General features: G+C 42.3%; 1 protein-coding gene across 6 annotated transcripts in view; it reads right to left on the reverse strand.

The window, feature by feature from the left end:
* The window catches only part of AGAP1 (ArfGAP with GTPase domain, ankyrin repeat and PH domain 1), a 292,152-nt gene that overhangs the window by 63,827 nt on the left and 213,063 nt on the right, over positions 1-15,262 (reverse strand). The gene's annotated exons all lie outside the window — the stretch shown is intronic.

Raw genomic sequence — 15,262 nt, forward strand, 5'->3', positions numbered from 1 at the left:
CTGCTGGGGACCGTGAATCCCATTCCCTGCTCAGGAGGGAGAGGGATGTGGCTTCTTTTGAGGCAGTATGAGACAGGGCTTTCTCCCTCTCTTGAGAAACAAATGAAGCTTGGTATTTACGAGCAGTTCATCAACAGCAGCTTTATCTCATTGGCTGTGTTAGCGACATCCTACTTCCTGCAGAAGTCAAATGTACTTCATCGAGCAAGTCTTTCAAAAGCATCAAACCTCTCCAAGTGCTGAGCTTCCATGCTTCCGTCATTTTCCAACTCTGCAACCAGAAGTTTCAACTTTTCATTTAAAAATAAAAAGGCTGCTTACTACTATTCAATTGCAGGAGCACAGAATCATAGAATCATTAGAGTTGGAGGGGACCTTCAGAGGTCATCCAGTCCAGCTCCCCTGCAATCAACAGGGACGTGCACAGCTAGAGCAGGTTGCCTGATCCAACCTCACCCTGGAAACGTCCAGGGATGGGACATCCACCACAGCACTAGGTAAGCTACCTGTCCCTGCTTCCACTGCCTGTGCATCTACTTCTCGCCCTTCAGTTTGACCAGCAGGTCCCAGTTCAGCCATGCTGATCTCTTGCCTGCCTCTCCTGATTGCTACACCTGGGGATGGAGAGCTCTTGCACTCTGAGGAAAGCTTCCTTCAAGATCTGCCAGCCTTTCCTCTCCTTTCCTGCCTCCCATTCTGAACAGCTTGTAGTCACTGATAGCCACACTCTAATCACGGGAACCATCCCACCAGGTTTCAGTGACACTATCTATATTGTGGCTTTCTAGCAGCACAGTAGCTTCCAGCTCCTCCTGTTTGTTTCCCAAGCTGTGTGCATTGGTGTAGAGGCATTTCAGCTGGGCACCTGGTCTTGTCACCATTCAGTGAGAAAAAACAACTTACAGAAAGACAAAAACACAGAGGGAGAAAAAAAGCATTCCAATCTTGCAAACTGAAAGAACTGACAGACCAGAGGGATTTATATTCATGCAACACAACTGGATTATTGTGTACTTCACTACAACTCACACCTTTTAAATGATTAACCCCAACACAATCCCACTTGATTTGAAAGCAGCTTCACGTACAGAAACAGTTGTTAAGACAATAACTTGCTTTCTTTTCTCATTTTTCTGTTAAAAAGCTAGACATAAAAACAAACAACAGCACCTCACAATCCAGCTAAATCACAGTAAAAATAAAAAACAGCTTTCATATGACTGCTGAAGGCCAAGGAAAAGCAGCATCTCACCTACGAGGAAACCACTGGGAAGGTTTTTTTGGTTGACTGCCAAAGCAAAGGTGGCACAGAAGAGTGAAAAGATGAGGGAACGATCCTTGTTAGCTTCTGGATGGACCTGCGTGGGCAACACATGGCACCAAGGCAAGGATAAAAGACTGAGATATATGGTTGGGCAGTGTAAACTTGTCACAGCTGACCAACCAAGGCTGGGAACAACACCAGAGATGGGGCACCACTCACACCACAGCCCACACGTGGAGATGAAGCCCAGATCACAGTCTTCAGTGACACCGTGGACCTAAAAATGTCATTTTCCTTGGTCACATTGACACTGAAGGTAATGGGTTGGCCTCCTGAGCACGTATAGCACCAGTGTTGAGTTGGGATGGAGAGTATGAAGCCACACATAGGTGAAGACTGTGAGACAGCCCCAGAGACAAAAGCTCAGTCTGTGCACACATGAGGCTGCTGAGAGAACACAGCCAAGAGGAGGAGAAGGGCTCCACGCAGAGCTACAAATGTTTTCTCCAAAAGATGCCAATGATTCCTAGAGAGGTAAAGAATTACAGGTTCACTATTTCAATACTTTGGATTTAAATTACATCGGTCATTTTCTAGCAACTGTAAAACTTTCTTAAAAAAATCATTTTTATACTCATTATTATCACGCAGGACTAACTCAATATATTTGTTCTTCAAAGATATTTGTGACAGCACAGCATTAAGAACTGCTCAGAGCTTGCTACTCCTTGACAATCTCCTGTGAGGCACTCAGATAACTCTGTTACTTATTCCATCACTGGAAATTATTTTCTGATTATATCACGTATCAGCTTTCCCATGAATTTGCCCAGGATCAGTACGAGATCAGAGTCCCTTTCTTAAGCATAGCATAGCAAGCATAGCATCCACTTTATTCTAGTCCTCTAAACCATTCTGGCTGCTACAAGATCCCCTAAAATTAAATGACAACTGATTGGAGAGCATCTGAGCCAACTTTGTAACACTCCTGAGTCTACCAATCTGGTTGTGCAAATAAGTACATAAATTAAAAGCGCTGTAGAAGCTTCTCAGCAGTCGCTTAACTGCTGATTAGAAGTACAAACTTGAGGTAAAATTATTTCCTACAAACAGGCATTTTTGGCTTTTTCTTTCTGAATTCAAGATTTATTACTGCATTCCTCTGTCAAGCATTTCAGCTAGAAGATCTTAAAGGTCTCATCCAACCCGAGCCATTCGTTCATTACACAGATACAATGCGTTGCTGATGAATTTATGAAATCCCTCTTTTGTCATCCTTAGACATTCCATTCTGCAGACCTTCAATTCTTTCTAACAGCTTTGATTTTCTGTATCAACTGACTCATATTCACTGCTGTTGCCTTCAGTACCCTTATTGCCCAGGAGGGGTGGGACTAACAATGTTGTTATTTACTCTGCATCTCCCAGGCATCCTAAGGTATTAGCATGACCCAACTGTATTCTTCTAAACCATCAATCAGTCCTCTAAAAGAAAGCAGAGGCTCTTTGACCTTCTACACGGAGTTAACATGCAGGTAGTCACTGTAATTGATAGCACAGAAAAACCATGACACATAGCAGTACAAGATTACTGTCAAAATACTGTGCAATCAAATATAATAAAGGTTGATGGACTAGCAGATTCTTTCTTCTACTGTGCCTACGTGTATGGATGCACAAGTTCAGGTCTGCTTGCTCGCCCAAAACCAGGAGGGGAACCTATCCCCAGGGATATAAACAAGGATTTAAACTGAAATTTGTCTATATAAATCTCTCATCCTTTCCACGGTTCTGATTTCAACCCAGTCCACTCCTTCCATCCTCTTGCAAAAGTGGCTGGACGTCTTGCATTACTGTTCTGGAGGCTGCACAGCATTTGGCAATCCCTTTTACTTGCAGATAAAATGTCCTCATCTCCTACCCCAAAGCTAGAAGATGTTCATTTTGGGTTTGTCAATCAAGAACTCAAGCTTAGACACTGCAGTGGTTGATGTGTTAGGACAGAACTGCAGTGCACTGAAAAATGAATATGTGGTAGGTGCTTAAAAGCTGGGAAGGGACAACTCTGAGAAGCTGAAGAGGGCAGATGCCCTTCAAATGATAACAGTTCTCTGCACTCCACTGGGTCTCTGCAGTCTGCTTCACTCCAGCAGGATACCTGGAACGAATCCTGTCCTCATCCACTTCAGTTTTTTCAGTGTCCTCCTACAAGCAGGACTAAAGCACAGAAGGATTTTCACAAGCAGAGCCTCAGAGATAAACACACTGGCTTCTGCATTGCTCAAAAAAACATTTAGGACTTTCTCTCAAGTGCCTCTTTCTTTTTGGAAGCAGTGAGAATGTTCGGGCTCTGGGGGACAGTTTATGTCAATCTTTTCTTCTTTTCTCAAAAGTACTGCAGGTTAAACTTGAGGCCTAACAACCTTGACAACGTCCCTTCACATTTTTTCGACAAGCCATTGAGTAGCATTATGACAAATTATGGGACCCAATGATATGTAACCAGAAAATCTATGCCAGCCAAAGGCTGTAGATGAAATAAAAACGTAAAAGAAGTATTTCTAGAAGAAAAAAGAGGAGAGGAGAGGAGAGGAGAGGAGAGGAGAGGAGAGGAGAGGAGAGGAGAGGAGAGGAGAGGAGAGGAGAGGAGAGGAGAGGAGAGGAGAGGAGAGGATTCTTCCTCTTCACTGGTATAAAGAATTGCAGATAGAGAAATCCTTTGATTAATCATGGGTTAATTAGTCCTCTGATGAACCAAGAGTCTCCTATACAGTGACCATCTCAACTATGGCAGCATGTAGAAGATGCTTAGCATGTCAAGGTCATACCCACTCTTCTGCTTGGGGAGCTGTACAGACAACATGCAAAAACCTTTACAGGCAAAGCTGCCTTCATGCCCTATTTTCTGTACTTCTTTCCATCATCAGTTTTCATCAGTATGGGATCAACAGTTCTATAGCAGTCCATCTCCTAGATGCACAGCAAGGACACACTGTGAGACTTAAGGCAATGAGTTACTGGAAATGTAAAATCCACTTGATAGCTTCTCATTTACATTATTTAGTTACTTATTTATTTTCAATAAATTGAAACCCTCCGTATCCTTTAACCAAACAAGATGCAAATAAAGCGTGCAAACCAAAGTTGTCACTCAATTAACACTGCTGGCTGTGAGACATCTACAAAATAATGTTTACAACCTGCAATGAGTAGAACAACATTTATTTGTTGCTGGCTAAGTATTGCCTGGTTTCCTCCACTAAATTCACCTTTCTAAGCTCAGATGGCTGCAACATTCATGTGATAAACAGCATGTTTCACCATAAAATCTGAACTGGTTGTTCAAAAAAAGTTATTTATCACTGACCATTCACAGCCTACTGACTGGCAGCCACCCAAGCACAAAGTAATTATGTGTGTGACAATGATGATATTAAGCCCAAAGTAATAGGATAGCTTCCAGTTTTAAGGCTAAGTAAATCACGGACTGTACTTTTATGTACAAACACGTTGGTTAAAGCATTCCAGCTGTCTGGAAATAGGCACGTTCTCTTTGGTGTTTTGTTTACCACTACAAAGTATTACCTTGGCTGAAAAGCACAAACATTTGGGACAATTTGGGATGGCTACAAACCAATCACCACCTCAATTTTTCAAGAATAATTTAAAAACTACAACATCTTTTTCTTTTTTTTTTTTTTCCTCTTGAAATACTACCTTGCATGACAATTGCTTTCTATGTGCACAAGCACTGAATTCCCAAGAGGAGGAGCTCTGGAAAGAAGAAATAACGAGGGAGCTCGGAGCGAGCTGCCAATTCTTTGTCAAATGAAGCAGAGTCAGAAATACTCCAGCCTGGTTTTGTAATCCATCACCATGAACCGCAGCACTTCCTCCCCAGATTAAAAAGACAGATTCAAAGCACTGGGGAAGGAAGTAAAAGGGAAGTCAAAGTCAAGTCAATGCCATATCAGTTAGAGATTACCAATGAAGAAGACGTGCATGAAGCACGTGCATAAAGCTGACAAGCTTTATACCTACTTGCACCCAACACAACTTCTCCTGGGATGTACCCTGAAAACTCAAGTCTACAGAAAGAATCAACGCATGGCTCCATCCTGTTTGATTTTTTAACAGATTTTTTGCACATTTCAGCACCACGTTCAATATGAAGCCTTCCATGGATGCTGATGTTACTGTACACATCATGACCCTATATACATGATGAGATGCCTGCAAAATATACTACTGAGGAACCTGTTCCATCTGATCCTCGTGGTTCCCTTCCAACATGGAACATTCTATGACTCTACGTCATTAAGGCCAAAGATACAGAGTTTCTTCCCAGAAAAAAAGCTGATCTTTCTAAGGCTTTCATCTCCTAGCAAGCTTTCAACAGACTAATAATCCTCTGCTGCCATGTCTGCTGTCTGTGGGGGCTACATGGAGCAGAAGGTAGGGTGTATTTTGTCATATCACAACAGAAGGATGAGTTTTCCATATTCAGATAGGAATCACAGCATTAGAGAAGATCTGGGTTGAAAGGCACCTTAAAGCCCATCCAGTTCCAGCCTCCTGCAGCGGGCAGTGGCACCTCCAACCCCCACGTTGCTCAAACCCCATGACACGGTGTTGTTCTAAATCCATCTAAGCAAGCTGACTCTCTGGTCTTGCAAAGCCTGATGAACAAACAGCAAGAGGCCAGGAATCAGTTAGTCACAGCTGCATTTGGTACGTGGCCGTGGTAATAACTAAACTGTTCAGTAGTGCGAGGCTTACCAGGTTCTGACAGATGTCCCTGTGATGCATGTCTTCTGATGGAGAAAGGCATCTCCACAATGAAGATGGACATGAATGATCCTAAAGGTCTCTTCCGACCCAAAGCACTCTGTGATTCTACAGTTAGGAGCTAATCGTGGCTCTTCTGTTTTGTTACAGCTTGGGAACTAAAGGCTTGGTTTTATGATGGGAATCAGAACCTCAGCAAGCAGGAAGCACACAGCCCAAAGAGCCCTCTCAGCACAGGCTGGAGATGAATGCACAGCACAGGGGTCGAGCACTCAGAAATCACCAAACGCATGGATTCAGAGGGCAGATTTGTCTTCTAAAGGGGGGAAGGAAAAAAACCAACAAGGGGAAACATGAGCTCTTCACCTGACACATGGTTAACGCAGTGTTCAGCCTGCTATGAGGTCCTCTCCTATCTCCCCAAGCCACACACGTGTGCTGATGTGCAGATGTTACTGGGTGAAGAGTCCAGGCAAAAAGCATGCTTTATTCCCTAAATTCCATATGCCATAGAATGCTCAAATAAGAGAAAAGATTTGCAGTGCTGAAACAATAAGCATGGCTCAGGATGATGTATTTTCTCATAGAGCTCTACGTGTTTGATGCACGTGTCTTTAGTGACTTTCCTCATTTTAATAGAAATCTGAATTAAGAAATCCGTGGCATTTTTACAGGTGAGAAATTAACGGAAGCCTCATTAGCTTCTAAGAGGAGAAAATCTAAACCATGCAGCCAGCTACTGACCCTTTCCCTCGCTTCTTTTAAAGGATGCAGATTTATCCTCATTATGGGATTAGAAACAGCGCTCGCTCTGCTTCGTCATGTCATCCTTGTAACATCTGCAGATAAACCGAATGCTCGCTAGATCAGGCACCAAAAAAGCCACGTTCCTGCAGTCTGAAGGTTAAACTGGATTAATTTAGAAAACCTGAAAATTGATACACCGTCATTTAACATGTGCTCAACATGTGTGCTCAGCAGCAACCGAAATGAAATATCTTAAACATTATCAAACGTTACATCATTAAATATAAATTAGATGGAAACGGGGGAAAGCTAAAAATTGACTAGGAGTTCAGATACTCTAAATGGCTAATATGTCCATTTTTCACCTGAAGCCCTCTCCAATAGCGTTTTGCTATTAAGCAAAACCTAAAGAAAGGTAATCAATTCCAACTAAAAAGCACTTATCCTGGAATGACTGTGCGTAAGGCACTTCAAACCTCTGGCTGGCTGCCAAAGCCCAGACAACAGCTATCAATGTTTCTGACTATCACAGGAGCACAAGGGGCCATGCATAATTGACTAGAAGATGGGCTAAAACTGTGCCCAATCAGTGTGTGATCAAAAACGCGTGGAATATTCAGCGCCACTTGATTACATGGAGGCACGTCCTTTCACTCTCCTCATGAAATCTCTTCAAGGTCCAGAGTACTGTAATAAGATCATTACTGTCAAGCGGTACGAATCGCAGGCAATGAGTCTTGGGATAGGAAGTCATACTTCACAAGCTCCTCTGGTCTCTCTCTCTCTTTTTTTTTTTTTTTGTATTTTACTGCGTGTTGAGGCAGCAAGGCGACGAGGTGACAGATAATGATCACATCACTGTGTGGCAACTAGAAAGGCACTTTTAAGAAAGAGCACAGAGATATCAGCTTAAGAGAAACTCAAACTTTTTTTTTTTTTTTTTTTGCTTTTTTTTTTTTTTTTTTTTTTTCCCCCTCTCAAAAAATTAAATAGAATTAAACTGTGCGGCATTCTTTCATGAATTATGATTTAATGTCATTGAATTTAATCATTTGATAGATTTTCATATTACACCAAAGCCTATTACCTCACAGACAAATGGCCAATTTTCTCCATCTCGCACTCACAAAAGAAGCCTTTATTAATTTTGTGTGTTGGGGGGGGGGGGGGATGGGGGTGGGAGTGGTGGAAAACGTCAATGATGAGGACTGTTGAAGTCTTCTTTTTACCTACTCCTTTCACTGGAGTTGCAGACTACATGCAATGCATAACAGCTCTCAGAAGTAACCCATCTCTATAAAGAGAAAAGTGGAGGGATTGGAAGCAGTAGATTAAAGCCCAGAGTATGGAAAACAAACATGCAGCAAGCTAACTAAGATCTCATGCACAGCGTGTGCATCTGCAGTATAGACTACAAAGACAGAAAGTATTTGCTCACTGAGTTTGGCAGCTGATTTAAAGCAAATATTTAATTAAAACCTGAAGAAGCAACACAGGGTTGAAGTGACTAACCAGTTGAGAGTTGGAAACACAAAGAGGTCTACGTTACCATTAAGGATTGCCTTGTAAATGCGTGCCACTGACACCACAGACCATAAAAAGTGGAACTGCTCCAGTTCTACGTTTTTTAAATGGATGAGGCTGCTACGATTGCACAAAAGGCTACACCTAAAGCAAGTAAATCTTGCATCATGACTCTCCAGCTGGCATTTCACCTACCAGAACCCCACTCTCCAGCACCAATTTGTCACCTTTCCAACGTGTGCCATTTGGAGATTAAACAAAAAAACCTATCTAACAAACATGAGAGGCTATAGAAAGGAAGGAAGGGAAGAAGGGAGGGAAGGAAAGAGGAAGGGAGGGAGGGAGGAAGAACCTTACCTTGGGGTAAGGTGAGAATGCCATGCTGCACCAGCACGAGCACCTTAGCTCAAGACTTCATATACATGGCAACCAGGAGAACAAAGTTACATTTACAATGACTTCATTTCACTTTATGTTTTTAAATTTTTACCACTTAGCTTCCTAGGGCATAATCATCTCTGTTCATCCTTTGGGTATTTTAAGTGAGGTGTGCAGATTCATGATGAAATCATGTGGTCTTGCACTTTGGAAAAATGGACAAATAACATGAAAAGTAAGCACCTAAGTGAGAGAATGGAACTTCTGTGATAGTATTTGTATCTCACAGGTACTTCTTGCCATCTTGTGAACCTTTTTCCTAACCCATGGTCTCTGTCTAAAGCTGACAGCACACTTCTAAGGAAGATGCTCATTACCTGAACCCAGCAAAACACTAGGGTGTCACTTGTTTTCCTTCACTTATAAAGCTACTTAAAACTTCTTTCTTCTCCCAAGAAATCGAGCCACATCTCAGCACAGCACTCGTGCTAAGAATACACAGTGTACAGCTCCGTACTCAACACACAGCACGCGTACTGCACTAAGAGTGGGACAGCTTTTCATCAGAATGTAGGGAAAAAATAAGCTTTATCTTCCTCTAGATATCCAGTGTGTACACCAACCACCAACTCTTTCTGGGCCTCAAGCTTTCCAGAATCCTCTTTGCTGCTGACCACCACTGCGAGACTTCTCCTTTCAAGCGGGGAGGCGGAACATGCAGCCTCTTCCGACCCCGAGCTAGCAGCACTTTGAAAGAGAAGAAGGGATCTTTCAACTTGTTTAGCCTGCAATGAAGTAGGTTAAAACAATAGATGAGCTTCACCTCCCTTGTCTTTCACTCCTCAGCATCAACATAAATGTCTTTCAGCAGCAAACCTTTCATGTCAAATAGGCTGTGACGACTAAGGCTGAAGGTTTCCCAACAAGTGACCTTTATGCCTTGGTTGAAAGCAAGTCTCTGAAGATTCGGTTGAGATTTTATTAATTTCTGCCCTCCTGTTTCTCAGGTGTATAGCAATTGTCCAGTACTGTATCTCCTGCAAAGGTACTGACGAATAGTGTAATTACAACTGAAGAGTGTTGTGACAGTGAATAGGTGCTGACCTCTGCGGTACGCTTCAAACGAGCACGTGGCATTGCAGACAACAAATCTGGTTACATCCTGCAGGTTAAGTTGCCATGTGGACAAAGGAAGAAAACACAGTTATTCATTTTGCTATTTTTTTTTGGTCATTTGAATGCCAAGTAAAATCTGTTGGGTTTTGTTTTTTCTTTTTTTTCATTCAATTACTGCTTATCAGGGAAACCCGTCCACATAAATGCTACTTTCCTTTACCCAACACTGCAGTCACAACGCCCTTTTTTGTACCAATCTCACTTGAAATACTGTGTTGTTTTGGAAAACTCCAGAACACTTACTTTGCAAACTCTTCCCAGCACAGGCCAAGTGCTCAGTCTGCAACCTCCTCACATGGGCTGCTGGAATATCTGCACTGCAATGATGCAAACTCTCCCCTAATGCCACACAGCACCAAAGCTTCATTTCGTTTCCACACGTTTCCCTATCTCAGTACCTCCAGACAAGTATCAAAACCTTTCCCTCTTACAGAAATAACAGCTGTTTTTCCAAAAATGCCTCCACAGCTACTTGCACTGTGCAGTTAGTTATAATTATTGATATCCACTGTCTAGGAACTACCTAAGTTAACAAGGATGACATGATTATCAGCAATAACTTACATGCAGTTCTCATGTGGCACTGTCTGTTTACTTGTACAACCTCAGTAGTACACCTAAGTACCTTTTTGCAGACTGCAAAGAGCTTTAACTTGAAGTTTTGGTGGCAGCATTACTTGAAGCAACACAATCCATCTAACAGATATGATTCCAAAGGTTACAAACTCTTTAGCAGGTGAGTAGCTCTGCCCTCGTTGCAGCTGCAGGTCAAGATATTGTATTTCACATCTTCCAGAAAAAAGGGAGTGACTTTTTGTGCTGGAAAGGTTTCTGAACACGCTGTCCTCTAACAGTGGCAGAAGGTTTCTTCCAGACCATAAAAAGCCCCACCATTAAAAAAACAAGTAAAAATAAATTCCTTCATCAGTGCCTAACTCAGTGGATCACAAAGAAGCATCACCATTAACAACATCGCGTCCAGCTGTCAAATGAAGGATCTACTCTCCCACCACCACCACAGCTCATTGCTTTCATCTGTTCCATGCAGCAGGTCGTAGAGGTGCTCCTGAACTTCCTAACTAACACTTCTGTGTACATTTCAACCAGCAGGTAAATCACAGGGAAGCGGGAGGGATTTCAATAAGGAAAGCTTAGGGTGAGAAGCTGCAGGTAAGATGCAGTTTTTTTTCATGCATCATATACTACACAGCCAGTTAACTGCTATATTGCTTTCAATTTATACAAAATGTCAATTTTTTTTCAGCTATTATACAGTTTCTAGCTATTATCCAGAGACAAACACCAAGAGCTGCGTTTCTGTATTTTGCTTTGCCATTCTGGTTTTGGAATGCCTGGAACAGGACAAGAAGTCTCAGGAACAAACTGGTACGTCCCCCAACTCTGTGCATCTTGTCCTGCCCTCCTGGACTCAATCCCCACTTGGCTGAGAAACAAGAGAACAAACTACCTTTGTGTTAGGAAGACAGTTCTAAAATGAAACATGAAAGAACCTTCCGTGCCCTTCAAAAGTTCTTTAGAAACCAGTGATAAAGAAGAACGTAGAACATGGATTTGCAGAGAAAATGCACTTTGGAAGTTTACTGAGTTGCTAATCACATCCATTACTCCATAATCAGCTCCTGTCTCTCAGGGTCCACTGGCACAGACAGGAGGATGAGTGCTATACTGGTTTTGCCTGCACTGCTGGGAGAGAACATAAAACAACAGCACCCTGCTGCAGCTGACTTGCATCCATGACCCAAGGAACACATCTGCCCTTCCACCTGGACACAGTCATGCTGATCCTATATCAAAAGCAGAGTTGGCCCTGTTGGTCAGGGTGCTCCAGCAATGACACTGTAAAGCACTGATCATCTACATTTGATACTGAGAGCACGGTCATGCCTTGAGCTTTTTACAGCTCTTAAAATGAGCTTTCTGCAGCTCTACTTGGATTGAAGGTTTAAAAACCAGGCCCAAACAAGAGTGAGAAAAATAAAACACTGGGAAAGACCTTCCTGTGAAGAGTATTTACAGGAAAACTTTTTAATTTTTCTACTTGTTTTCAAGCTGAAAAACCTTCCTATTATCACCGGCCGCTCCAGTAGCACACGGGTACCAAAGCAGGCCAGGCAGTGTGCAGCTATTCCTCTTTGAAACACAGCACCATATCATCCTGCTCCAAGCAAGTACAGACAACATGGTGGGAAAAACACTGCTGGTTTCTGGCACCTTGCCTAATGTAAGCATTCCTGCTGTTACCCTCAAAACCGGGGAATTTTTTGCAGTGACGAGTCCTGTACAGAGAGAACTAAAAAACCTTCTCTCTGGGTTTCATTGCACTTGTGAAAATTTCACAAGGACCTGATCTTCCAAAATAGAAACTGAATTTTAATTTTCACCCAACTGCAGCGCAGCTGCTTTAGCATTTTTGTTGCTGCAGCCATTGTCTTAGAAAACCAGGAGGAAGACAAATCCAGTAACATGAAAGAATCAATCCCAGAAAGAGAGGGCTGTGCATCTGCAGACAGTGTGGAGAAAGAAGAATCAGCATGATCTTTCTGGAATGTATAAAAGAGATGAGCATCGGTCCTTGGAGTTACTAACATCACTCTGGGCCCACTAGTGTCCATCATCCTGATATCTGAATACTTGGGCAGAGGTCAATGATCAAAGCAGGCATGTTCAAGGAGAAAGAGACTGAAAAATGTAGTAAAGTTGCTAGAGTTTGCTGAAGACCAGATTTAAACCTGTAGCTTTGCTACAGACAGAAATGTAGGAAGCCAAGATTTCTGTTTGAAAGCTGACACTTCAAACATGCCTGGATCCAAAGGAAACCAACACAAAATCTAGAATTACCCAAATCATTTAATGATCCACTGCACCTACTGCAGCAGAACCTTCCTCCTCCTAGTCACAGCGAGCTCAAGATTTCCAGAAGAAGGGAAGAAGGAAGATACAGCTCTCCCACTCTTCTGTATCCCACATTCACTAAGTCACCTGCCTTATCTCAAACACCTCGTCCAAGCTGCCAAGGCTAAGCGTGCATCTCTTGAAATACTCTCCTTTTCACTGCTTAATTTGGACTGAATCTCCAGTTGCAGTAATCCAGCTGAACACCTGTAAGAGTTTAGATCTATGCTTATTGCAAGTGAGGAGGAAAAACAAAAAGCAAATCTTTTGGGTCACTGGACAGAACACGAATTCAACTTTTCCTGATAAAAGTCTAAATTACTAAGCTAAGGATTACTTTAAATCAGAAAACAGTCTTGAAATTGAAATTCCATGCACAGGAGAAAAGCACTTAACAACCCAAAGCACCTCAGACACTCCCTGCACTTGGAGCAGACCAACTTATGACAGAGCTTGTCCCAGGGATGGAAGCATCCCCACTGCTCAGCATCTCAGCAAGCTGAAAGAGAGAAACACGCCCAGTGTGGTCAGCCACAGAGTCTACAAAACACAAATCTCCAAGGAAATCTAGAAGGGTTTTTTTTTTTTCCTGCATTACCTTTCTTCTAAAAGACACAGGAAAGTCAAGCAAGCTTCCTTGCTCCTCCTTGCTGCAGAGAGACGAGGCCTGCTCTGCTCACAGCCACGTGTTTCTCCTAACGTTGCTAAGAACTCAAGGGCCACTAAGATTAGCCTGGTGTTCCTCAAACGTGGCAACAACACAGTAGAGACAGATGCAACTCCATCTGCCTCACGGCCAACAGCTGCATTTCACCGGGTTGTGCTCTCAGATAAATGTTCTAAAAGTGAAGAATTTCCAACCACCGCGTCCCACTCCAAACTCAAAGCAGAAAAGGGTGGCTGTGTCAGCAGAAGGGGCAGGTCAAAGAAAGCTCACCTGCTAATGGCAGAGCTACAAAGACAGTGCAAGCAGATGCCAGCACTCGCTGCTACTTTTAAGGCTGCCCAGGTATCACTTGGTGCTGCTCTTCAGCTAGGCCTCATGCTCCTGCAGGCACATTTCTATGAAGTGGGACAGTTTTGTTAAGTCATTGTAAAGGGATTTTGGACTAGCATGCTAAGATGCTGCAAGACAAGGAGAAGAGCAAGAGAAAACAGAGAAGGATAAAGGAGCCACGCAGTCTCCTCTCCAGTTAATAGCAAGATTTCAGGGCAAGGTGCACAACAACTGCAAATCCCTGCCTGCTTGCTGCACTTCAAAAGTCTCCCTGCAGACTGGGACCACACAGGCTCCAGCTCCAGTGACTTGTGAAAATAAGCTCACCAGGAGAAAGAAAACATACACGTATTAACTACTTACAAAGAGATTTTCAAAGGCTTTTGATACCCAGCTGGTCTTGATTTATATTGACTTCCACAAAATGCTTGTGGACAAATGGTGAGCTCTCTGAAAAATCCCCTCTGTAACTTCCCACTGAGGTATGAAAATAAGTGGTGTAAAAAGGATTGTTAAGGGGAAAGGGAAAAAAAAAAAAAAAAGGAGAGACAAATTAAAAATGAAAGTTTAAAATAAAATTTGGCTGCAGGCCATAAACTAGGGGGAAACTAACAGTAAAGATAGTTAAATGACTGGAAACAGAACACAACAGGAGCTATTATGAAAAAAAAAAAAAAGCTGATGGCTTTCTAAAAAGGATTTGTATAGATAGCTGAGGAAATAAATTCCGTATGTGACAGAAGTGCAATTGAGAAATTAAATAAATGGAAAATAAGGATGACTAAGTAGTAGTTAACATGCCCTTTCTCAGTTGTATACTATTATCACATCTATTTTTAATGTCTCTTCAGCTGTCTGCAATTGTCATCCTTTTTTCAGAACCTGTTCCAACACTCTTTGATACTGAATTAGCTGTTTTTTTTTTTCACTCTCCAATGCTTACAACCACATCTTTTTCTTACTAAACACTCCCTTTTTCCAACGATGTTATTCCATTGTCTCCTTTTTTCATCTCCCCTTCTATGTTGACTCCCCAGTTTCTGAGCTTTCCAACTACCCTTGTTCATCTTTTTTCTGGAGCTCTTTTGGCTGAATCCTAGCATGTTTCTTTTCTTCTTTTCTAAAGATACAAGCATGTTTTATATCATATCTGGCCACCGTACACATTGTTACCCCTTCAGAAAGGCATTGAACAGCTACAGCAGTGTTCACATTGGAAACGGTAAGCTAAACTAAGGAGAAAAAGAAGTCCTTTTTGGCCTTTGCTTTCTGGTTCTTATAAAAGAACCCAAGCATTTAAACTCTCCCCTTTCCTTTTTATCCTCAGATAACAGCATCTTTCCCCAAGCAGCTGAATATTCAAAGAATAACAGGCATCAGATGATTCTAGAGCAGAAGATGTGTCTAAGCAGAAGAGAGAGCGCTAGATTTATTAATACTGAGCAAACACACAAATTCTGATGTGATGTACCAGC

Source organism: Phasianus colchicus, chromosome 7, assembly GCF_987193195.1.
Source record: "Phasianus colchicus chromosome 7, bPhaCol1.hap1.1, whole genome shotgun sequence".
Classification (NCBI taxonomy): domain Eukaryota; kingdom Metazoa; phylum Chordata; class Aves; order Galliformes; family Phasianidae; genus Phasianus; species Phasianus colchicus.